We start from the raw sequence: 25,439 nt of genomic DNA, 5'->3' as shown, positions 1-25,439 counted from the left end.
AGAAGGTCTCTGGACACTTATCAGGAGACCTGGTTCAAGGCCGGATGCCATAGCCAATTCATGTGTGGCCTTGGCCAAACCATCTAGACAAGTTTGTGTGTTAGTGTCACCCTGCCCAAGAAGATGGGGACAAACTGCCTTATAATTTTTTCCTGGGTTAAATGAGACCCAAGTGAGATCCTGCAGGTGCACATTCTTTGAAAACTTAAAACAGAACTTGGACCCTACAGTGTGTATTTATGATTCAACAGTAGAACTTGTAGGCTTTCAATGACTCAGGACATCTTAAAATCATATGATTTCCTTCAAAGAAGACTGAAATTTGTTGGTTTTGGCCTGTTCTGTTTTATTTGTCTCCCCAGAGTCTTTGACTTCCTTCTGGGAGATCCCTGTTTGGCCTGATCTGAGTCTGGCATGCTCATCTTTTTCTACCTGGCAGCAGATCCCGGACGCTTTGATGTATACAGTCCGGTTGGCACCTCCAACATGGGCAGCATTTTCCTTATTTGTCTCACAAGCTGTCAAGACAACAGGACATTTGAGAGTTGGCATTAGAATATAACCCAACCATGCTGGACCCTGTTTTCTCCATGAGATAAGCTTAGTTGACTGTGAAGGCAAATGGAGGTAATTCTGCGGAAAATCTCAGGAAATTGGCCCATTTGGGTGCCATGTTGCGGGGCTCTCATGTTCTTTGGGTGAATTGATTTTCAATGAAAACAACACCTCTGTCTACTCCTCTTTTTGCTGACAGTACACAAGAGGAATGCTAAGCCTGTGGTCTTCCCTATACTCAGACACAAAAGTGCCCAGTCCCCTGGAAGCTCAACTGCAGCATGATTACAGATTTGTTCAAAACCAAAAATCTACTGGGCATGACAGTGATATCAGTGCCATCTCAGAGGCCCAGCTGCCTCCTATGTAAGCAAAGTGAGGGATGATGATAACAAAGCTTCCGTACTTGCTTGCCTATGCAAAGGGAGGTCCAATGAATAGAAAATGGAAGGCACATTGAAAACCTGAAAGTTACAGAACTTCAGATGAGTTTCCATTATTATTACTAGTAGCAGTATTTGCAGTGGTAGGAGCATTAGTGGTGGTCTTCATAGATTGCTAGAGTCTTGGTACAAGAAAGGCCTACCTCCTTGTCATTCTAATTCTGTTCACCTATTAATTTTTGTAATTACTATGTTATGGGCTCCCTCCATTTTATTTTCTCCAGGGCATTACCTAAGCAAAAGCTTTCACATCTCCCTACCCAAATCGGCTCTTAGAAAATAGGCAGATCTCAGTCAATAAATCAAAAATGGTAGATATAGGAGAATGAAGATCCTGTACCTAAAGAAGAACACAAGTAAAAAGGAAGGAAAGAAGAGGCAAAGAAGGGGAAAGAAGTCATCCTCCTAGACTCAGAGGGGAAAAAAGAATAAAGGCAGACTGTGTGGACGGTCCCATCAGGGCTTCCCACCATCCCTTCTAGGCCAGGAGTGGTTTGACCAATGGTCATTTTTGTGGCGGGTGTAGATTTCCTCACTAAGGAAAAGAAAACTCTTATAAAATTCCCAGGGGGATTTGAACAAACGTGATCCTGCAATTCAGGGTAAAATCTTTGTGTTATTTTACACAATTAATTGCTTCCTCCAGATTTACTTTAGGATGTATTTCAGAGCCAAGTGAGCCTCAGGAAGCACTCAGACTCCCTGGGCTGAATGGATGGACTGTGTCCTGGTGATCAAAATTCATTTCCGAGTTATTTCCTGAAGTGGTATTTTGACACCTGGGTCATGTGTTAGCTTTATGGAGTTCCTCTGTGACATGAAATGACAATGCAGATCTGGGATAGAACATGATTCATTCACAGGGAGGTAACTTGGAAGTTCATTGTCAAACGGGGCTAACTAAAGGGAAATATTGAAGAAGTCAGATTTACTTAAATGCCAAAAAGACGTTAGTTTATTTTTCATTTGGGAAGATCTCTTCCTGTGGTGTGGCTCCCAATCTTATTGTCTACAACAGAGCCTTTGCAACAGCAAATTGGGAATCATAGGATTCCACATTTGGGGGTGGGGCACAGAGGGACCCTAACGGATCATCTTGTTCAGACATCTGCCACTGGAAAAGCATTATTATCCCCAGGTTCCCGATGAGGAAACTAAGTCATGGAAACTTCAGTGAGTTATAATTGTGCAGCTGGTAACTTTTGGACCACAGGCTCAAACCCAGGACTTTATCCCTGTTAAAAAACTATCTCTTTTCTACATAATCATCCAGAGCTACTATTGCAAAGAACAATGAAATCCTGGGCTTGAGAAAGATGTATAGAGTTCAGTTACTTTGTGGCTTTATTATCATAATTTTCAGTGTTTTTCCCCTCATGCTTTGAGCCTGCCCCTCCTGTTGGCAGAACAGGAAGCTCTCAACAGGACATGGATACCTTGTTGGCCCTAAAGACCTCCAGCTCTTTAAACATTTTCACCCAGAGTCAGCTTTGTCCTTTGTTTTATTAGCTACTGCAATTCTAATCCAGGGACACTTTGCCACTGAGCTACAGCCCCAGCCCTTTTTATTTTATTTTTTTTTTATTTTGAGACAGGATCTTGCTAAGTTGCTGGGCCTAGTCTCAAATATGCAATTCTCCTGTTTCAGCCTCCCCAGTTGCTGGGATTATAGGCATGCACCACAGCGCCCAGCTAGCTCTTTAAGTTAGGAGACTGAAAATGCAAATCTTTGTGTGGTGGCAAGTTACCCTTATCAACATAACAAATTTCAGACTTAGAAATAACGAGGCTCAACCCTCTGTCACTCATGAACTTGGGGACTCTTAAGCAGTTATCATTATGATCCATTTTGCTTCTTTGCTAAACCATAGGACATCACCTATTGTATGTAGTTAGTAAACAATTTAATGGGATTGGCAGATCCTGGCACATCCAATGGAATCAAAGATTCCAACCAGCCACGATGGAGAAATTGGACAGTCTCTCTTTGTCTCCTTCAGATCAACTCTTGAAAAACCTGAGCGAAAATAGGTCAATATGGATTCTAGGAAATAACAATCACAAGTGAGAAACCTTAGAGAGAAGGGTGAATGGGGAGGTGTGCAGCTACAAGGGGCAGCAGAAATAGCACTGAAGGAAATGGTTACTTTGGACTCTTATGTGTATCAACATTAGCATTCCTTTTGGACAATCATTACCTGCATGTTTGTGGCATAAACTTGTAGTAAGAACCCAGAGACCGTTAGGGCAGGTCAGAAGTCCTGCTAGATGAGAATCTGAAAATGGGCTGGTCTTTGGACACTCATGGCCCCTTTAGTCCTCTTCCCTGTAGACTGCCAACAGATGTATTTGTTTGCTCTTGCTGCTATAACAAATGACCACAAATTCAGCAATCAGTCCTGGGTCAGAATTCCAGGTGAAGTATGGCTCAGCTGAATCTTCTGTTTAATATCACAAGACCAAAATTCAAGTGCCAGTGAGATAATGTTCCTTTCTGAGAACCTGGGGCTAAATCTGCTTCAAAATTCATTCAGATGGTGGCCCCCATCAGTTCCCTGCAACTTTAAGACTGAGGTTCCTATTTCCTTCTGGCTGTCATTCAGGGCCTGGCGTTGCCCCTGGAACCTGCTTCCTGCACTTCCTCTTGTGCTTTCTCTGTGGTCCCTTCCAGTAACAGTGGGTAACCACCCTCTTCCATTTCCAATTTCTCCAAAGTTATGAAATAATCTTTTTCATGGTCTTTCTTACCTCTTCCTATTTCTCTTTCTGCCACATCTCTCTGACATTGGCCAGAGAAAGTTCTCTGCTTGTCAGGACGCCTCTGATTAGATTGCATTCACCTGGATAAGCCAGGACAGCCTCCCTCTCTGAAAATTAGAAACCTGGATAATCAGCAAAGTTTGTTTGAGAGATAACATGACCCAGTCACAGTTTCTAAGATGTGCATCCTTGAGGGGAGCACCCTGCCCCTCACACCTGGCACACTTAGAAGCATTTCCTCCCAACACTGAAGTCCTGTTCTGCTACTTTCTCCTATAATCTGGATTCTTCCTCTTCTGCCTTCATCCACCAGTTATTTCCTCCTCTGCCTATGTTTTTAAACTGTTTATCCACAACTCATTGACTGAAGTTCATAAGCACTTTGGAGTTTCCCGCCATCTTTTGAAACATCTCTCAGTCCTTATCCCTTCCCTACATGCCTTTCTCTTTTATCACATCCTCCTCCAAATCACATTTTCCACTCTTCTTGGCCATTGTCTCATCTGCTCATTTCTTGGTTATGGTAACAAGGTTTTGGTCCTCAACAAGACAAAGTAACTGCTTTAGCAAATGTCCGTCAACTACTTCTAGCCTTCTAATTCAAGTGGATATGATTCCATGACTATCTTATATAATATTTTTGGTACATTTGATTTTATCCAAGGTAGTTTTCTTCCTCAATGTTCTCATTCCCTTGTATCTGTGTCCAGTTTGCAGATTCTACTAGCCACTCATGGGCTTTTCTTGCCCACCCAATTGTCTGAATGTCAGGGTTCTTGTAAGGACAACTTCTCTCTTCACCTTGCATTCTGTCCCTAGGCAAGTTCAACTAATTCTGAAATTGCAGTTGACATGGATATGCTCTGGGCTGTCATGTCTTTACTATGTACCCATGCTTCTGAACTGAACCCAAATACTCCTGTCAAACTGCCTTCTGAATATTCCCACTTGAATTTATTGCCTTGTCCCCAAATCTCCTACTGTCCTTAGTTACATGTCCATTCATTTGTCTAAAAAATGAGAGATGTATTCTTGATTCCCTTGACTTGAACTTTAATTATGAAATCGGGGAATGAGACCCACCCGTTGACCCTACTCCTTCCACATCACTCACTTCCTTGCGTCTTCTTCCTATTTTTGTGATTTAAAAGATGGCAGGAAACTCAGAAATGCTTATGGACTTATGGACATTTGCACTAGCTAATGTTTGTTAGTCCCTATATATGAGATATTGTGCTCTACACTTTTTGAAAATTATTTTTGATTATCATCACAAGAGCCTCGAGACATAGAAAATATTATTTGCATTTTACAGCTGAATAAATTTAGGCATAGGCATGTTAAATGACTTAGAATGGGTCACAGAGTTTTCAAATAACATCCCAGTTGCATATATCTCCTAAGTCAACGTTCTTTCAAATGCACTGTTGTGAATTACTGTTTGGATCTCAGCATCCTTTTTATGGATTCTGTTTTCCTGAACAGTCCCCCTTATACCCTCCTTGTCCTACACCCACCTGCACATGTGTAATCAGAGTAGTTTTTTAATATTTATTTTTTAGTTGTAGTTGGATACAATACCTTTATTCCATTCATTTTATTTTTATGTGGTGCTGAGAATTGAACCCAGAGTCCCACGCATGCTAGGCGAGTGCTCTACCACTGAGCCATAATCCTGGCCCCTCAGAGTAATTTTTGTAAAATGAAAATTCCAATAATGTTAATTCCCGGCTTATAACCTATCTTTGGATCTCCTTGGCTCTATTAGCATAAAACTTACCTCTTTAAAAGGCATTTGGGGGCATCTGCTTTTCTTCCAACTTACTTTCTTATCTTATTCCCATTACACCACTTACCTTTCCTACCTAGTATTCTGGACATCCTCTCACCATCTTCCACGTAATGCAGTTCATCTTCCTTGTTGAAACTTCCATTCTCTTGGTATAAGATTTTCTAGGCTCTCCTTAGAAGAATAACATGCTGTACTGTTTGTGAGTCCAACATGGCCTGTACCACTTCCTTCTCTTCAGCTCAGCTATGGTGCACTTATGTGTTTGTTTACATATTTCTATACCCTGTTAGAATTATAAAACCCATGAGTCAAGGAACACATACTACTTGTGTTTACATTCCTAATACATGCCTGTCATATGTAAGGGTGCAGTGATTGTTATTATGAAATGCATAATTTCATGAAAGATAGAGACTTGAATTCCAGACTAAACAGTCCAGATTTGTTCTTCAACCAGAAAAAAAAAAAAAGTAGGGGGATATGGAGGAAAGACATTGAACTTTTGGGAAGGTTTTCTGGGTTGCTTCTGAGCATGAGAATAAATACCATGCTCACAGTGGCTGCTCACTTGTAGTAGAGTCCCTGTCCATGATAGACTGAAATGGAGAGAGAAAGTGAGAGAGAGAGAGAGAGAGAGAGAGAGAGAGAGAGAGAGAGAGAGATCTTGATGAAACTTTCCTGGGCTATTTCTACAAGCCAGGTAAAAAGATAAGGATGTGGCAGAGGAAGTCACTGATGGTGACTTCTAGGATATGGCATTTGACAAATGGGAAATGAGGGTATCATAATAATGGTACAAGAGCACTCTCTTTGGATGTGACACATTCAGAGACAGCCAATGTGGAATAAACAAAGAATGGTGTCAACCATAATTTCACTGGGCCTTTGGATTTTGGAAATGGTGGGTGGATGAAGGGAGAGTTTATCATGTCTTTTATACAAATCATAAATCTCCCTGGCACCAATTGAAAGTAAAGGCAGCAGCCTGAGTGTTTATTTAGATTTTTATGGTCCATTTATTGTCTCATATTCACCCAGTCAAAGATAATTATTTCTTAATTAATCATACGTAAACAGTCTATATCCTTTGCAAAACTGGCTACTTAAAAGAACATTTATCACAGCAATTGGTCCCATATATACAACTGCAAATCACCCACTTTCAGCTGGTTTTGCTCTAATTGACTCCTGAACATTTTTGTGTTTCTGATGGTTTGTGGAGGGGGAAGAGAAGGAGAGAGATTGGAGGAGGCCAGAGAAGGGGTAACACACATAATTATACATTTTCCTCATTCTTTCCTTTTAGGATGGATGCCTGAGGATAGTAACAAAAGAAATCTCTGAGTTGAGATATTGGCCATTTGTCTTAGAGTTGTTCCAAAAGCTATTTTATTTCAACTAGAAGCAAGGCTCCATCAAGAGCTCCCCTGAGAGCAATGGCCACCTCCCTATTCCATCTTGTGGGAGTGTTTACAAGTGACCTAAAACTGTAGAAGTGGGTCAGTGCCCATCTTGATATGGGTTGCATCATTCTGGAAAGAATGTAGTGAGTATTTTATCTTCCTGGACTCTCCAGTAAAGATGCAATAATAGCATTTTGGCATTGCATCCAGGGACATCTAATTATTTCGTCTAGTGGTTCTTCATTCTATTTGGAAAGTGCTGATCAGTTTTCTTCTTTTGCAGGCAATAGTTGATGACAGGCAATGTTAAAGATTTAAATTAATCTAAAGTCAGGATGGATAGCTTCATCGCCTAGGTGATCTGGAGGAATCAGGGTATTCTATCTTAGAAAGTGTAAGTGGATCCTACCCAAATGTAACTAAATGTTAGTCTAAAAAACAGCAGCGTGAATATTCATGTAGCTTCTTCTCTTTGAAAGTAAGGATATTATCTTATGGCTCTTCATAGCTCCTTTAGTGATTAATGCTGTTCCTGACTCCAATTAAAAATAACAATTAGCAGGTATTTAAACAGGACATATTTAAACAGGACATATTATATGCCAAGTTTTAATTGATTTTAACATATTAACTAATTTAGTCTTATGAAGATTCTTAGGAGGTAGACTTCTATGCCTTTTCTATTTTACAGATGGGGAAACTGAAATATTGAGGTGATTCACCCAAGTTTACTTAGCTGGTAGGTGCTTAATACTTGTAAGCAACTGGGATTAAACCGAATTGTGATTTCAAAGATGAACCAATCAGATTTTCTCAGTACCTGTGTAATTGCTTGCCGTGCCTCTGGTCCAAGAGGGGGGTCTTCCTTCTATCCATCTCAGCCCTCAGATAAAAGTTAATACATTACCCATTACCAAGCATTCCCTGCTTCCAGCAAACCCATAGGGATGAACCAACATTGACTGCACGTCTGGGGCAGGTTTCAGGTCCAACTCCATTGTCCTGGATACAACTTTATGTCCATCTCCTTCAAATGAAGCATTTGAAGAAAAACATTTCTTCGGTCTCCTTTCCTTGGCCCTATATTTTTCCCTGCCTTCACCTGACCTTTAAATTATTCTCAAGAAAGGAGACCTGCCTCATTCACTTTCTCCCTCTAATATCTCTGTACAAAGCAGGCACATAATAAAGGCACATCGAATAAAAATGTGTGTGTCATGTATGACAAGGATATGTTCTAAGGTATGTGCCTGTGGATGGTTTTCTTATTATTCAAACACCATAGAGTGTTCTTACTTATACCTAAATGATATGGCCACCTCTACATCTATTAGGGCTGCAATGAACCAAATAACACAAAATTAAGTCAAGGACAAGAGAAAATGATGCAAGAAAGAGATGGTATTATGGTTTAGATGTGAAGTGTCTTCCAAAAGCTCATGTGTAAGCCAATGCAAGAGAGTTTACAGATAAAATGATTGGATTATGAGAGCCTTAATCAGTGCATTGATCCCCCTAGGAATTAAGTGGATAGTAACATACGCAGGTGGAATGTGACAGGGGGAGGCAGGTCCATGGTGGCATGCTCTTGGAATTTATATTTTGTCCATGGTGAGGAGATACCCCCTCCCTCCCCTTCATAGTGCAATGTCCTGAATTGCTTTCCTCTGTCACATTCTTCCACCATATTGTTCTGCCTCACCTCTGGCCCCGAGCAATGAAGTTAGCCATCTAGGGACTGAGCACCAAAATAAACTTTTTCTCTTCTAGTAGTTCTTGTCAGGCATTTTAGTCACAGCAGAAAAAAAAGACTGACTAAAACATATGGCAAACAAGAGATGTATATGGGGTTGCTGCTGGTATAACCTGGAGTACTCTTTGACAATAAACTTGTTTTCTAATAAGTAAGAGTACACTCTACAATAACAATACAATATATAATTTTTATTTATTTTACAATAAAACCAGTAGCATAGTCATTTATTATCATTTTCAAGTATTTTATGCACTATATATTATGTATGGACTCTATCCTTAAGTTACTGGCAATGTAGTAGATTTGTTTCTAAACCACAAACATGAAGAGTGGGTTGCGCAAGGATGCTGTGATGGTATGACATCACTAGGCAATAGGAATTTTCCGTGTCCACTATATTTCATGGACCATTGTTGTTTATGTGGCCTGACATTGACTGAAATGTCCCTATGCATTACATGACTATATAAACAAATCGAAAGCTTATTGAATTCTTGAGGATGGCAAACTCTAAAAATTATACCAACACTTTGTAAACCATCCAGGTTAATTCTTCTCTGACTTAGAAATGAAAAAGCTGAAGTCCCCTGGAGGGACTAGTCAAAGTCATGTGCCTTATCATAATAAGGGCTCCAGATATATAAATACAAAGAGAGCTAATAAAAAAAGCTGGGTATTTTTTTTTGCCCTCATTTTACAGATTTAGAAGTTAAAAATTTACTAAAGTTAAGAAACTCACCCCAAACACATAAAGAGTAAGTTATGAAGCTGTGTCTATTAAATGCTAAATCCTACAATGTTAATTTCCTTATTACATGAAGTATGAAATTTCTGGAAAAAATAAATTTTTTTATGTTACTGTGGAAAAATCACAATATATGATAAAAATGTCTTCAAGATATACAGGGCTGGAAATTGAACCCAGGGCCTTACACGTACCAGGCAATCTCTCTACCACTTTCTATATTTTTATATGGCTTTTATATGCCAAACTGTTTACAAGAATGGAGAGTGACTTAATCATAGTGATTACTTGTTGGGAGAAATGGAGACTGGGCAGACAGAGCAGGAGTGGGAAATCTCACTGTACTTTTAAAATACATGTTAACATTTGAAACATGTACATGGATTATCTCCTAAATTTTTTAAAATTTAAAACAGATTTTAATAACTATAGGGCTTTTTGTCTTGGCCATTTTGACATGGGGAATTTCTAACATGGTCTTAAATATACAGCCATTGTTAGTGTGTAATTGCATGTCAGACACACTCATTCCACTGCAGAGCCATGCCAAATCCAAACCAGTACAGAAGCCTGAGGATTACGTCCAGAGCTTCTGCTTTGACCAAAAGAACTTGAGAAATTTGAGAGAAAGTCATTGTGACGCTGGCCCCTTGGCCTCTCACTGTCTGGCTGCCCCAGGCCTCCCTGGTGGCTTTGCCCTGTTGGCATAACCCCAGCTCATGATTGGTGCTTCAGCTTTATGTGCTCATACCCTTGAGCTTTCCTCTTGACCAAAAGTGGATCTGCATCTCCAAAGTCGATTCACATTTGTGGGTTTGCAGGAGCCTGAAATATGAACCACAGCGAGCCAGCTTAGCAATTTACAATGAGACAGCAGAAGAGCCAGCATATTCTCCCCCTGTAGGCAAAGACACATGGTGATACAACCTGTATTAACAGATTGCTCCATCCATATGTCATGAGAACAGAGGAACAAGCTCTGTGGTGGTGAGCAGGAGGTCAAGCCTGATGCTGCCATGTCACTGCAATAGGGACATCCTTGCCACACGGACCTGGGAGGATCTGTTCTCAAGTCAGAACATGTCTCCTTTGGTCAGTGCTCAGATGGGCCCTGCCAACATTTGCCTTTGGGCCTCCACTGTGTTGTGATTCTCAGGGACACGTTCATTGCCAAGAACAGTCTACAGAGCCCCTGTTTCTGGACTCCACTCCCCCGGGGTTCGTCAGTTTCCTTAAGCACACTCCCTGGAGGCTGACCAGAGCTAAACCACGGTCATCTGATACTGAGGCCTTTTCTCCTTCACTCTGGGAACTGTATTTTCAATTCATCTGTTTTCATGGGAAGGGAAATGCTTTATGACTGCATTAGGACTGCACATCTGGGTAAGAATGAGTTGACAGCCACGTTAAGTGCCAGAGAGGCCCAGGGAGAAACCATAAGGCAGTTCTTTGAGAGGGGAGATGGAATGCTGGGAGCTCATCTGTCACAGGACCAGAGACAAATGTGGGCCATCTCACAGTTTTGCTGAGGGCTGGTGCTAGAAGAGAGGATCCAAGGCAATCTAAGATCAGCAAGCCTATCCTCTCTCTGTGCAAGGTTGTACTGCTAAGGGCGAATCACTGGTCTTTTTTGAAACAGCAAATTATTTTAAATTGATCTTATATCCAAAGTTAAGAGTATAAAAGGACGTAGGGCAATGATGGTTCATGAACTTTGTTTTACTGGTGCACAGAAATTCAGAATACGAATTAAGAAGTTACAAATTTTAATAGCAATGTGAGATTGTCTCAACATCTAAGTATGAAGCCAATGGTCTCTGGTTCAGGAAAAGGGAATAAACCAGTTGGAAGTTGTCAAGTTCACATGCTAAGTGGTACATAGAGTTAGTTACAGAGACACCTGAAAATTATCCTATTACTATCCATGAGCTGTAGTGGATGACAGACCATAGGTAGTTTAACCCTCACAGGTAGTTTGATAAACGCTACTATTCAGAGAAGAATCTTCTTCATCTCTGTTCCTCAACCGTCCAATTTGTTCCCTCCTGGAGGCAACAAATGTATTGATCTCTTGGGTATCCTTGCACCATTCAAATACATGCAGGTATACACACACGCATACACACACACACACACACACACACAAATACATAAATGGTAGCATAGTAAATATTATGCACCTTGCTTTTTCATTTATCTAGGAGACGTTTTTCCTGTGCTGCAGAATAGTCCCCTGTGTGACAATGGTACTATAATTTTTAAACCATTTTTTCTGTTTTGTTAAGACAAAAGAACAACCTGATATGTATTTTGTTTTACACATGCGGACTAAATCATTGAATTGCTATTTATAAGCAGGAAGCGTGCATTTAATGCACATAATAGGTCTTTAATAAATACTTGTTAAATTAAGTGAAAAATGTCAGAATTGGTGAGTCTTCAGAGGAGACAGGGCAGACAACCTGGGGCACCATAAATACAGGGAGGATTTTTTCCTGGTAGGTTGGAGACGAAGTAGGGAGGGGGCTTGGCTCAGAGTGCTCACTGCCAATATCACCCTGCCTTGTAGGAAGTCAGGAAAGACTGAGCCTCAACATTCGGCTCTTCCCTTCCCCCTTCCTTCCCCTTAAGGCTCCTACTGGGTTGCTCATTCCTTCCTTCCTGTTAAACAATACTGTGCCCATTCATTCCTGGTTGAGTTGGCTTGCATTGTCTCTGTGCCTTTTCAGCAATCAGGGACCGACTGGAAAACAGGAGTGAACTCAGGCTTAGGTGTAGATGGAAGATCCTGGCTTCAAAGCCATCTCTAGCTGTGTGAATTGGCCAGGTTTTTGAGCCCCTCCATTACCTGTATCTAAAATGCAGATTGTAATGTGCCCTCCTAGAGCAGGAAAGATGAAACGTCCTGGCTCATATAATGCTCCAGTCCTGGTGCCTGGGATGTAGTAAGCTCTCAAAGAATTGTAACCCTTGACACAAGCCTAGGTGATCCATATACATTCAGTGAACTAAATCGAATCACATTGAATGCTGCAGAACGTTTTAGTGCTTCTGACCCACGTGGGTGACTGTACCATGTTTTCTTGTGTCTTCAAGATGCATTTGCTCTCAAAGAGCTTGGGAGGCCATCTCTCAGAAGCTCACTCCATTAGGGTGAGAAAAGCTCAAAAAGCCGATTTTCCCCCAAGGAGAAACACATAAGACACTGAAGGAAACTGAGACTGTTTCTATTCCTGGAGTTCAATGAGAAGTGGGGTCATTCAAGCCAAAGCCTGCTGTGCAGAAAACAGGCTGGAGTGAGAGGATGGTACGGAGTCAATGACCCGAAGTGCATGTTTCCCGTCTATTCGCTGCCTTCTTATTACCTTAACAAATGCCAGCTTAGCCAGAGAAGGTACACAGGGTGCACTGTGCAGAACGGCAGAGCAAGTTTGGAACTTAGTGTTAATGACTGGGGCAGGGTGTGGGGGGGTGCACAGTTAAAAGGTGTCTGTTGCAACCTGGCCAATTTAGAGCTGTTTCCTGGGAGATTGCTTCAGGCTGTGGGCTGACTGTGCACTGGCAGGTTGTGGAGTTCTTGTTACACCTCATCCATGAACTCTAGCCCAAGTACACTCGCTCACAACAGGCTTTTAAATAGCAATTGCTGGACGAAATGTGTCTCTACAGTCTCCTGTAGGATTAATTAGCAGTTTCCCAGCCTTTGGTACAGTGTCCCTAATGCTCAGCAACAGTCCAACACAGGTGAAAAAACTGCCTAATGGCTGTTATGGAACAGAAATCAAAACCAGGAGAACCCATCTTTTGTTATAAGCAATTTAACTCGCTCCACCTCCAGGAAAGTCAGGTTTTAAAAAAATTAAATGTGCATTTGCACCCTTAGAGGAAGGTGTTTTGTTTTACCTGGAATACTGAGAACCAGCCAGTCTCTCAGGCTTAGGTGAACATGAACCTTTAGTTAGCCTTTTCCTGATTACCCAAGTAATACAAATGTTGAAGAACTGAATGCCAATACAAGTCAGCTGGTGTTGAAAGAGACTGGTAAAAGAGTGTGAGCACATGGGTAAAGAAGAGGATATGGCCCCTCCAGGGACAGAAAGTGAAGCTCATGGGGATGCCAAACTTTTCAACAGAGTCTGAGATCATTCTCCATCCGTCCATCTATTTAATATGTTTATACATCTACTACGCATCAGAAACTGTGCTAAGGGATAAAGGATGAAAATAAAACTTCAAGTCTGAGCATGCCCTACCAAAAAACTACCTGAAGTGCTCCAAGATGACAGAAGCCCACCTGAATTCAGAGCAAGGAATTAAGGATGAGACCAGAAAAGGCCCAAATGGTCATGGGGACAAGAATGGCTATTTCCCTATGACTCATATGAGGTTACCAGTTTCTTGTGCCCTCTCCCTTTATCTGTAATAACACTGGACAAAGGCTGAATGATTCTGACTTATTCCTTTGATTCCTGCCCATCAACATAAGGATTTTGGGGCTGGGGTTGTGACTCAGTGGTAGAGTGCTGGCCTAGCATGTGTGAGGCACTGGGTTTGATTCTCAGCACCACATAAAGATAAACAAATACAATAAAGGTTCACCAACATATAAAAATTTTATTTTTAAAAAAGATAAGGATTCTGCTTAATTAATACGTGGCATTTGGTAAACGCCTAAAACATAGGAACTGTGTTTTCCAGAACACCAAACTAACTGTAAATAAATGTATAACTTATTAATAGGTTCATGTCTGGTTGGTCATAGCTTTGGTATAATATTCCAGTAGATTCTGTGCATACAGAGCAGGGACAGGACACTCCAACTGAAATACCAATTACTTCTCTGCCTGACATTTCCTCTGTTTACACTCACCTCCTAATGAACCTCTTGCATGAAAATGCAATCCTAGATATCAGAGGTTTCACAAGCCCCTGCAGCATGGCTGACTGTACCAGGTCAAGCCGGAACAATCCAAGTTTCTCCTTGAATTTCAAAAAGGAACTCAGATTAAATTACGCAGTGTTCCATGCTTCAAGTAGAAGTCTGTGTAGCCTCAGGGTTGTGGCTGTTTGGGGGGACTGCTCTGATTTACAAGAGCAGAGAAGCTCACCTATAATAGAGAAAAATAGGCCAGAGAGTTTCTCAGTGGTGAAGAGAAACTCTCTAACTCCCTCACAACGCTTCAGGTCCTACCACACCTGCTGTTATTGCAGCCGCTGGCTTTTCTGAGTTACACCTTTATCTTTAAACTCTCTAAAATTAAGGCTGGTTTGAATGGATTTCTAATACTTGTAATCAAAGTCCAACTGTCTAATATATTCAGAATAAAGGTCTAGGTCCTTCTAGGAAGATGTCAAGATGAAAGCCTAGATACAGAAGGAACATGGAATGTAGAGGTCAGAATGTGCCAGTCTGTGAAAAATCCAATAATCCAAAAGAAATGAGGGTAGCCATCGCATCATCTGCTTTGCCTCAGTTTCTTTCTTTCTTTTTTTTTTTTTTTTTTAAGACTGTTTTTGGTTCCTTTCTGTTTTCCTGAGGACCTGTTGGGCATCGAATCCCTGCATTTTCTTTATCTATTGCTCTTCCAGCTAGTTTGTATCAAGCCTTTGTGGCTTTTCTGTTTCAGTAGCTCTGTCCAGTAGACCTCACTGCGATGACCAAAATGCTCTCAATGTGCGCCATCCAAGAAGGAAGCCACACATGACTACAGAGTACTTGAAGTGCAGCTAGTGTGACTGAGGAACTGATTTTTTTATTTTTTTATTTTTTGGTGGGGATACTGGGGGTTGAACTCAGGGGCACTCAACCACTAAGCCATGTCCCCAGCCCTTTTTTGTATTTTATTTAGAGATAGGGTCTCACTGAGTTGCTTAGCCCCTTGCTGTTGCTGAGTCTGGCTTAGAACTCACAATCCTCCTGCCTTAGCCTCCTGAGCTGCTGGGGTTACAAGCGTGCACCAGCACACCTGGCTGAATTTTTAATTGCATTTAATTTTAACTCATAAATGTACATAGAGTCACACAGGACATGCTTGCAGCTACTGCATTGGATAGAGTGTCTCTAGAATACACCCCATATCCCCACATCTCCCTGCTGCATCCTGCTCTGACAAGCCCCCAGCCGTACCTTTGCTGCTTCCTTTGCTTCGGTAGTTGGCTGTTCTTCACAGAGCTGCTGGAGAAATTTTTCAAAATAAAAAGCTGATTAAAAATCTCTCCTATCTGAAGCCATCCTGTGTTTTATATTTAAATTTGGAATAAAATCTAAACTTCTGCAGCTTTCCAGGCCTGCCCCCCCCACCCCCACGGCTTGGTCCCCTGTTTATAGCCCTCCAGCCTCAATGGCCTTCATCCTGTCCCCTGAACAGGCCCAGGGTGTTGTCACCTCAGGATTTTGGTGCAATGCCTTTCTGCTTGGAATATTTTCTCCCAGATCTTGCTAGGACTAGCTCTTCCTCATTATTTAACTCTCAGTTCATACATTATCTTCTCAGGGAAATTTTTCCTGGACACCTGTGATGGATCTCCATTTAAAGTTGATCCTGTTTTCTTATCTTTATAGGAATTATTATTTTCCGAAATTACCTCATGTATTTTTATCATCCTTCCACCCATCCATCTGTCCATTCATCCATGATTTGCCTGTGTATTCCCCTATAAAACCATAAGCCCTTGAGGAAAGAGGATTTGTCTGCATTAGCCATTACTCATTGCTGTAGTCTTGGAGCCTAGAACATTTTCTGGCACATAGTCAGTGTTCAACAAATGCATTTTGATGGCTGGCTGCCCTTCTGAGTTTGGAACTCTTGACTGTGGCCCTCTCAAGGCTCCCTTCTCAGCCTAGAACAGGGCCTTACAATAGCACAATTCCATTAATATTTATTGAGTAAATGGATGATATAGGACAGTTAGAAATTTAAATAAAGTGATTTAAATAGTTATGAAGTAAGTTCATTTTCTAGTAAACAGAAGCCACATAAATTAAATAATGAGTCTTAAAGGGTCAACTTACTCAAAGATTCATGTGTCCCATAGTCTTGAAGTCACTAAGAGCCCAGGCTGATTGGTCCAATCACCTATTTTCAAAGCAGAATCTTCTCCTTAATCATTGTTACTTAACACTGACGACAGATCAGACCCAGTTTGCCCACATAGCGTGTAAATACATTAAAGAAACAAAATTAAAAATCTCTTCTGTCGTGAGCATTGTTTACAAACTGTAGGCACTTTAGAGCTGCTTGTCACCCTAGGAGATGGCATCAGGGGGCCAGACAGAATCAGACGATGTTGAGAAAAAATGAGGAATTTGCTCCAAGAGAGGGACTGGTATAAAGAGTACTCCATTCCAAGAAGACTGCCCCTGCAAGTAGAGGTGGAAATGGGAACACTTCAGTAAACTGAAGGTCACTGTCAAGGAGATGGAGGCAATGCAGGCCAGACTCAGGGCTGTAGGGCTGGCTCATCAGACCACCTCCCTGTGTTAACACTGCAACGCCCACCCTCAGACTTCTTAGATTATGCCAACAGTAAGTGAACCAGAGTGGACTAGGACCTCCCACTTAAAAATAACAAGGATTCAGAGAGGCCAACCAATTTAGTTTGGTGAGATCTAATTAGTGTATGTAGTAGAGCAGCCACTAAAAAAACCTCTTTCTCATATCTGTGAATCCCCCAAATCTCTTACATCCATGGGCTCCAGCTGAGGCTCCTACATTTGACTTTAAGTGAACATCCAATAACCCACTGGTTTCCCTTGACCATCATGCATTCCAGCCCTCCATTATCGGGGGAAAAACAGAGAAAAGAAACGTTCTGTAGGGATTGCGATGATATTGAAAAGCTTTTATAATCTGCATCTTCTCCCCCATGTCTTTCCTCATTGGTTCAGTAGCTATGTGTTGCGTATCTATTTCTTACCAGGGCCTGTGCCAGGAATTGGGTTTATGAGGACAAAGAAGATAAAAGACCCTGGTGGTGGAGTTCACCATGTGAACCTTGAGGACAGAGCCCGTAGCTCCTATGCTGAGCCCTTACATGACAGAGATGTCCTATCTGATAAAGAAAGGAAAATTTAAAGTCAAAATTACATTGAAGTCCCATAGGAATACCACAGTGAGAACCAACTTACAACTTTTCAATAAGCCCAACTGAGCCAACTTTTCCACCCAGAGCTATTCCTTGGTTGAGCATCAGTGAAGCAGTTGGCTTTTGTTCAGGGGCAATGTGGAAAATAAGATACAAATCTTCAATGGCAAAATCTTTGGCAATGCAGCAAGATTCTCAGGGAAGAAGGGTCACATTAGAACTAAGACCAACTTGGAACAGAGACTCTTTAAAGGAAATGAGCTATAGAATAACAAAATTATGTCACTTAATGTTGATCCTTCTATGTTTTGGCTAAGCCCATGTAGTTGAATAAGTCCAATGCCTGAATAAAACTGCAAGTTAGTATGTGTCAGGTGATTTTTGTACTTTTCTGATCTTAAAAATAAATGTAGGAGATATATCATTATCTTCATTTTACAGGTTGAGAAGTAGGCATAGAGAGGTTAGATAACTTGAACAAGGTCACAAAACAAGTAAGCAAACACCTCTGTATCAGTCAGGTGGCACAATGAAATTGGATAATTCAAGGATAGTCTAAGAAAGAACTATTTTCAAAAGATGTGGGCAGGATGTGGTGAAATATGACGGAAAGTATAATATTCTAAATTTGAAGATAGAAGTGATATTACTATCTCTAAACACATGAGGAGGGTAGCGGTACGGAATCATAAGAGAGAGAATGCTGGACCTGCTGCTGGTGGGAGCCATGCTGAAGTTGAGGGAGGCAGGTGACTAGGCGACCAAGCAGGGAGAGAGCAGGAGAGTGACTATTCAGAGTTCTCTCCACTCTCAAGCTCCTCTCTCTCTGCAAGTTTCTTCTATCTGAACCCATCAGAAGGCAGAGGTCAAGAAAATCTGTTGGTGTGGTGCATATTGTTCAGGCTTCTGGGGCACTTGAGGGTTGATAATGAATCAGAAGGGACAAATTGAAGTTATCCAGCAAGATTCCCTGCCAGACAGTGATTGTCAAGTTGGAGTCAGCAGCATCTTACTCATCTTTACATTCCACTGAACAATGCCTGTCACATCATAAGAAATCAATGAAAAAATGGGCTAATAATTTTTCCGTCCTTTCCTCTCCACTTTTCTGTCTCCAAAACTCCAGTCAAAAGGAAAAATGGCATGTACAACCAATTGGGGACCGCTGTTGGTTGTTTAATAAGATAAAGTATTGTGTCCTTCCCACAGAGTAGGGGTATGAGGGGAGAACATTCTAGAACAGGTTTCCCTCCAGTAAAGACTCCATGTCCTGGCTTTTTGCAGTTGGCCTGAAGACTGGGAACAGGGAGGGTGGAGTGTTTCTTTTTCTGGGGATCTTTCCAAACCATTTTGTAGAGCATCAGCAACTTTAATTTGGGTCAAGACCAAAGTTTGAGAACTAAGCTATTCACTGAACATCTTTACAAGATGTTGGGAGGAAAATCCTACTGTTTTTCAAGTGACCAAAATTGTCAGAAGCACTTCAATTTGACTCATATTCATGAGAATGTGGCAGAAGAGAACTACCTATCTGTTCCTTCAATTAGCACCTATTAACTGTATCAGGAGCCTTAGCACCATAAACAGTCAGTTAGAGGACATTCAGGCTAAAACTAACAATATTTTTTTTTCTTCTTCAAGTCCCCTCCCAAAAATCCAGCATCTCAAAAGCAAATTATTTGTGCTCTAAGGAGGTCATTTTGCTCTTGTTGGAGCATTTATTTCTGACAAACCTTTCATATGGTTATTGATGGTCTTTTAAGCACAAGCAGCTGGGATCTCACTATTTGTTAAAACTTTCTCTGGACATATTTGCACAAGAAGAATATGTGCTATGGCTGGAAGGTCATGTGGAGGTCATCTGGTATGTCCCCTGTCCTTTTGTATTCAGTCCTTCCCATACTAGTTGATAAGAATCTTCCTGAGACTGAGAGCCCCGAAGAAGAGAAATCATCCTCTCTTCTAATTTGCCTTGTCTTGCTGCAAGAAAGCAAGCTGCTCTTTTTGAATCTTGCCTGTTCAGAATTAAAAATGGAAAGTACAATAGTTTAATACATTTTATGACCTTCATGTTTTATTAAATTTCATAAAGGCATTCCATTCAAAAGAGGGTCAGATTTTAAATTAAGGCTCTACAACAAATATTTAAACTCAGATTTAATAAAAAAGTTATTGTGTATTCATGCAATTGCAATTGATTATAGAAGACTTAGGTATTGAAATTTTAAAAGGGTAATAGATATTGTAAATGGATAATAATGTTTAACAGGATACAGAATTTGGTATTTATTTGGCCTATTTTATGTACATTTTGAGAATTTATGGAACAATGGTAATTGTTTTTTAGATACAAGTGCTTCACACAATGAAGGAGCATAATAAATATTGATTGAAAGAAAGCATGGAATATATGAATGAAAAAATATCTGCAAACTATGTTCTCTTGTGTTATGAGGACTGATGTACTTTAATTAATTCCATGTAGCAAAATTTCACAGGGAGTATAATTTGTTCTAGCATTGCACCAAGCCTTGGACAAGCTATGTGAAATGTTCATAAGATAGCCTGCATCCTTTAAGAAGCCTACCACTGAGATGGAGAGATGTGATTTATGCCCACAAAAAACATGGAAAGAACTAGAGAAAAGAGACCTCTAGCTCTGTCCCAGCTCTCAGGGAAGTGAAATAAATAGTGGCACAAGACTTCATGGAGGAAATGCCACTGAGGCAGATCTTGAAAACACTTCCAAAGGGGTTTATAACATGCTTCTCCATTTTAATTACCATAAGCATTTAACAATGGTCAGAGGATTTGCCAAAGATTCTCATCCAGGCAATATGAAAAGCCTACTAAACAGAATAAAACTTCCTTCTCCACTCTATTATTTCTCTCTATGGAAAATCTCCCTATAGTTCTGTTTCTAGAGGTTTAGATCTATGTTACCCAAATATATCATTTTTACAGTTCTCCAATTATGATTCACTGAGCTACTCAAATCTGTGGGTTGATGTCTTTCATTAGAATTGGAAATTTCTTGAATATCCCAGACTATTTCTTGTTTATTTTTTTTCCTCTTTGAGGATTGGAATTCCATATACATTAGATGGTATAATTAATTTTGGCTATTTCTGTTTTGTTCTTTATGTTATTTTTCTTCCCCATGCTTTGGTTTGGGTGTTTTCTTATACCCTCTCTCATAGAATTCCACAATTCTGTCTATTGTTGTGTCTAGAATGCTGTTAAATATATTCAACTTTTTTTAGATATTGAATTTCTCACTTCTAGAAGATTCATGTAACTACTTTTTAAGAGATTCTAATCCTGTGTTAAAATAATTCATCTTCATATTCATTCTACTTATTTTCCTCTCAATTTTATTTAAGACTTGTTTAAAGTTGTCTGGTTAACTTCAACATCTAGATTATCTCTAGATGTGCTTCTGTTAACTGTCTTTCTCTCTATATAGTGAGTAACCTTTTCTGTTTCATTTTGTAAATTTTGATGGTATGCTGGACATTTTGAACAATGCTTTGCAGAGGTTTTGGTTTATCTTATCATCTTTAAAGAGATTTAAATTTTATTTTCGCAAGTAGTTAATTCCTGGTATCTCTTCTGATTCTTTCCAGGCCTGATAAAAGCTTTGCTGAGACAGAACTATTTCTTTTATTGTTGTTTTATTTTTATATTTTTTTAATTTCTCAAGCATGTACCTTACTCCTACAGTAAGTGTCCACAGTATGGCATTTTAAAGAACTTTAAATATTCAGGGTGTTGCTTGAGGTACCTCCATTCCATCTGTTCCCTGTGGAACTTCTTCTGTATTCTTGACCAGCTCTCAACCTCCCACCATCTGCAATCCCTAGGCTCCTAGGGTCTCATACTGCCCCCACACAGGCCAGGAGTTTGCCCCAGATCTGAGGTGTATTTCCACAGTTTGGATACATCCCATCTCTGGCATCTTGTCTCTAATATCCTGGTTATCTCTGCAGGCTCCATCTCTGATTTTGCTTACCTTGACCATTAAGATTACTATTCATCTAAAGCATCAAAGCCAGAAAATATCCCTAGGGGATGTTTCAGCTTTTCTTCTCTTAAGGAACATAGCATTTCATTTGGCTGCTCTCCAATATCTGCAAATAATGACTTGATATGATTTATATAGGTTTTATAGTTATTTGCTGGGCAGGTGAGTCCAGTTCTTATTATTTCACCAGGGCTGGAGTCTCCCTACTGAAGAGAAGTTCAAATTCACTTATATACAGCATAACAGGCAGGTTCTTGATATATTCACACTTTCAGATGTCCTGTACTTGTATCCATGCATACAGTTTTACTTATAAATTTACTTATAAATAAATATATATTTACTTATAAATATATACATGTATATATACCTATGTGCACACACATGGGACTGAGGTTTAATTTATGCAGCCAGAATTGGCTTTGTGTGATTAGAAGGTAGAAGTTTGTCTTTCCACTGACAGATAATTTATTAGAGATTGGTTTGGTTAATTCCTTAATTGATTGTTGCCAGGATCAATTCCATAGCCATTGACTTTTTACTGTGAATTCCTTGAAATAGAGTCTCCTTCTACCAAGGGCCCATGTTATGGTTTAGATATGAGGCATCCCCCAACAACTTATGTGTGAGACAATGCATGAGAGTTTGGAGGTGAAATAATTGTGTTATGAGAGCATTAACCCAATCAGTGAATTAATCCCCTAATGGGGATTAACTGAGTGGTAATTGAAGGCAGCAGGTAAGCTGTGGCTGGTGGAGGTGGGTCATTGGGGGTGTGCCTTTGGGGTATATATTTTGTATCTGGCAAGTGGAGTCTCTCTCTCTCTCTCTCTCTCTCTCTCTGTCTCTGATTCCTGAGGTGAAGTCTTGAGCTGCTTTCTTCTGCCAAACTTTCCACCATGATGTTTTGCCTCACTTTCAGCCCTGAGGAAAGGAGCCAGCTCTCTATGGACAGAGACCTCTGAAACTGTGAGCCCCTAAATAAACTTTTCCTTATCTAAAATTGTTCTTTCTCAGAACGATTTGGTTGCAGCAGTGATAAAATCTGATTAAAAGAGCCTACCAGGGAAAATTCTAGGGCTAGCATTCCAAAACAAGTCTCCATGTCTTATCCAACACTCCTTCCATTATACAAAATTGTCTGTCTTCAGAGGAAGTTTGTCTTTTCCTGCGGTTCTTCACTCCGCAGATCCATGGTTCCGTGCTGTAAGCAATGAGTATTGGCAACTAATTGAGACATTCCAGGTGACTTTCTGGAGATTCAATTCCATTCTTCTACGTTGGTTTCAGGTACAAGCCTTAGCAAGCTTTCCTTTAATTCTTTCTCAAAACAAAAGTGACTATTGCTTACTCAAGCAAAGTGAGGAAGAAAAAGGAAAAAAAATGACATTCAGATAGAAAAAAAGGCCAGAAGGAAGCAGAAAATGATTGTCAGTTTGGAGGTTTTTATTAAAAGTGCTGCCTGTCTTTTACATCTGGTTGTGTCCGGTCATGGTAGGGTTGAGAGCTCTGATGCTTTCTCATTCTCTCTCTCCTCTCTCAATTCTCAATAAAACCTCAATTTGAGGTGACAGTGAGCAATGATGATAAGCTAAAAGTCACTCCCCCTTGGAGATACTTGCATTTTAAACCCATTCTCTAGATAGCAGTCAAAGTTATCTTTTAAACATGAAAATTAATTTATGGCTCTTCACAGATTAAAAGCCTCCAGTGTCTTTCCCTGGCATGCAGACTGGACTAGAAGTCCCCAGTGATCTGCACTCCGCCTTCTCCCTCTCTATCTAAGCTCCAGCCATGCCCAACTGTCTGTCTTGTCAGGAGGCCCACCTCGCTCGGCTTTGGGAGCTTTTCATTATTTGTTTTGCTGCCTCAACCATTCTTCCCTTGGACCTTTGCTCTTGCTTGTCATTTGAGACTCAGTTCTAATGTCATCTCCTCAGAGACGCTGATAAGATCCATCCCACTCCACTATGTTCCCAGCTAGCATTTTACCTTAGCAAGGATTTTGGTTTGGGGGAAGGGTTTTGGCCACCCTTTGTGTGCTGTTCTTCCCGTAGGCTAAGTTGTCAGAACAGTAAATAGCACAGAGCAGGATTCCAACAAAGTGTGTGGAGCTTGGGAATTAATGAATCTGGGAACAAGTAGTTCATTTTGATATGTTCACAAGAATGGACTCCTAGATTCATAAAATGCCTAAACTGAGAGACCCACAGAAATCTCAAGGCCAATTTTCACCTACTACAGCTCCAACACCTACTTCAGCCTCCTGATAGCTGCTCCTGCTTAAACCAGCTTCATGTACTGGCCAGCTTCGCTCTGGACATCCTTGGTAGTGCCACATTCTTTGTGTACCGACTCTCATTGACTGTACAGTTTGAGCATGCTCCCCTGGATTCTGAGTTCTTAGGAGAACTGTAGCACCAACTTACATGAAGGAGGAGACTATCCCAGAGACAGGAGAAAGAAGGGCATCTCAGTTGATGGAGGAAAAGAAAGACAAAATTCTCCAAAGAACTCAAAACCTGGAAGCTGTACTCACTGAATTACGGGGAAAGACATTTCAGTAACTGGAGAGCATCATAATATCACAGAACAGGAAAGTACACATTACAGTGGCTTTGGACAATACCCTTTGTAAGCCCATTGCCTGCTTGTGTGTTATAGAAATAAACTCTTCTGAGAGATGCTGTAAGAGTTGATATAATCTTTGTACAACACCAAGCCAGATAAATGTTCAATAATTGTGCGCTACCCTTATTACAGTAATAATGTTCATTGTGATGGCCTTATGTTATAAATAAAAGGATAAAATTTGTGCAGTAAATTCTATGTATAGCCAACACTATTACTCTTTTTAAGTTTTAGTCTAAAATAAAACTTTAAATATTCAAACAACCTGACACAATTCATATTAATACTAATATGTTTTATTTTTATAATATTTTATATTTTACAAACCCTGTTCATTCTTTCATTTGATGATTCACAGCTGCTCACTCACTGAGTAATGTAAAGCTCCAGCAATATTTTGTAATAAGAGTTACCTGTATTCCGGTTCAAGGAGCAGCTGTAGCTCTGCAGTTTTAATGTTTTGTTTGGCCAAATCAGATTTCTTACACCAGAAAGCACAGAGCCAATTTGTCCTCTTGAAAGCTCAAATGTTAAAGGTAGGGAAGAAAAGTCTTTGTCATCAAAAAGCAGTTTGGAGGTGTCAGTTAAATTCGCTGCCACCCACAGATGCTTAACTTGGAGGAATCAAAAATCATGGAGGATTAAAGATTATGAGCCTACAGTAATTTTGGAAAATGAAGGAGTCCCTCAGGTAGAAACATGATCCATTAGCCCCAAACTTTTCAAGTTACAGCCTATAAATATTTGACGTGTTTAACTTCTAAAGAGGCAAAGGAATTATTCAAGCCGGTACAAGGAGAGGTGATAAGGAGTAATGGGATGACATTAACAAAGAGAACGTTTCCTCAGTAGGGAGAACAGATAATGCAGAGGCTGCACTGAGCCCGGAGATGCTGCGACTCAAGAAGAGGTAAAGCAAGAAGCACTTTATGGTTAGAACCTTTGGCGGAGTTCCATTTTCAGTTTCTGTGGCTGGTGACCTGCTTGGAGTTCGTTGAGTGATTTTAATGGTTCACTCAGCATCTTTTAAATTGGTTTCAGTTGAACTGAAAGGAAGATGAGTCTGAATAAGTAGAAATGTTGATGATTTGCTGTCACATTGGCCTGGACCCATGCTGTTTTTCTTATTTAATACCCCGTTCTGCAGACTTCTACATGTTCACTTGATGGTTCCTAAGGATGGCTAAAGAAGAGAAGGAACAACAAGAGACAGGGACAGGAGGAGAGAGGAGAGTGTCAAGCCAG

Source organism: Marmota flaviventris, chromosome 16 (genome assembly GCF_047511675.1).
Source record: "Marmota flaviventris isolate mMarFla1 chromosome 16, mMarFla1.hap1, whole genome shotgun sequence".
NCBI classification, from domain to species: domain Eukaryota; kingdom Metazoa; phylum Chordata; class Mammalia; order Rodentia; family Sciuridae; genus Marmota; species Marmota flaviventris.
The sequence above is the reverse complement of the archived record's forward strand: the minus strand, read 5'-3'. Positions refer to the sequence as shown.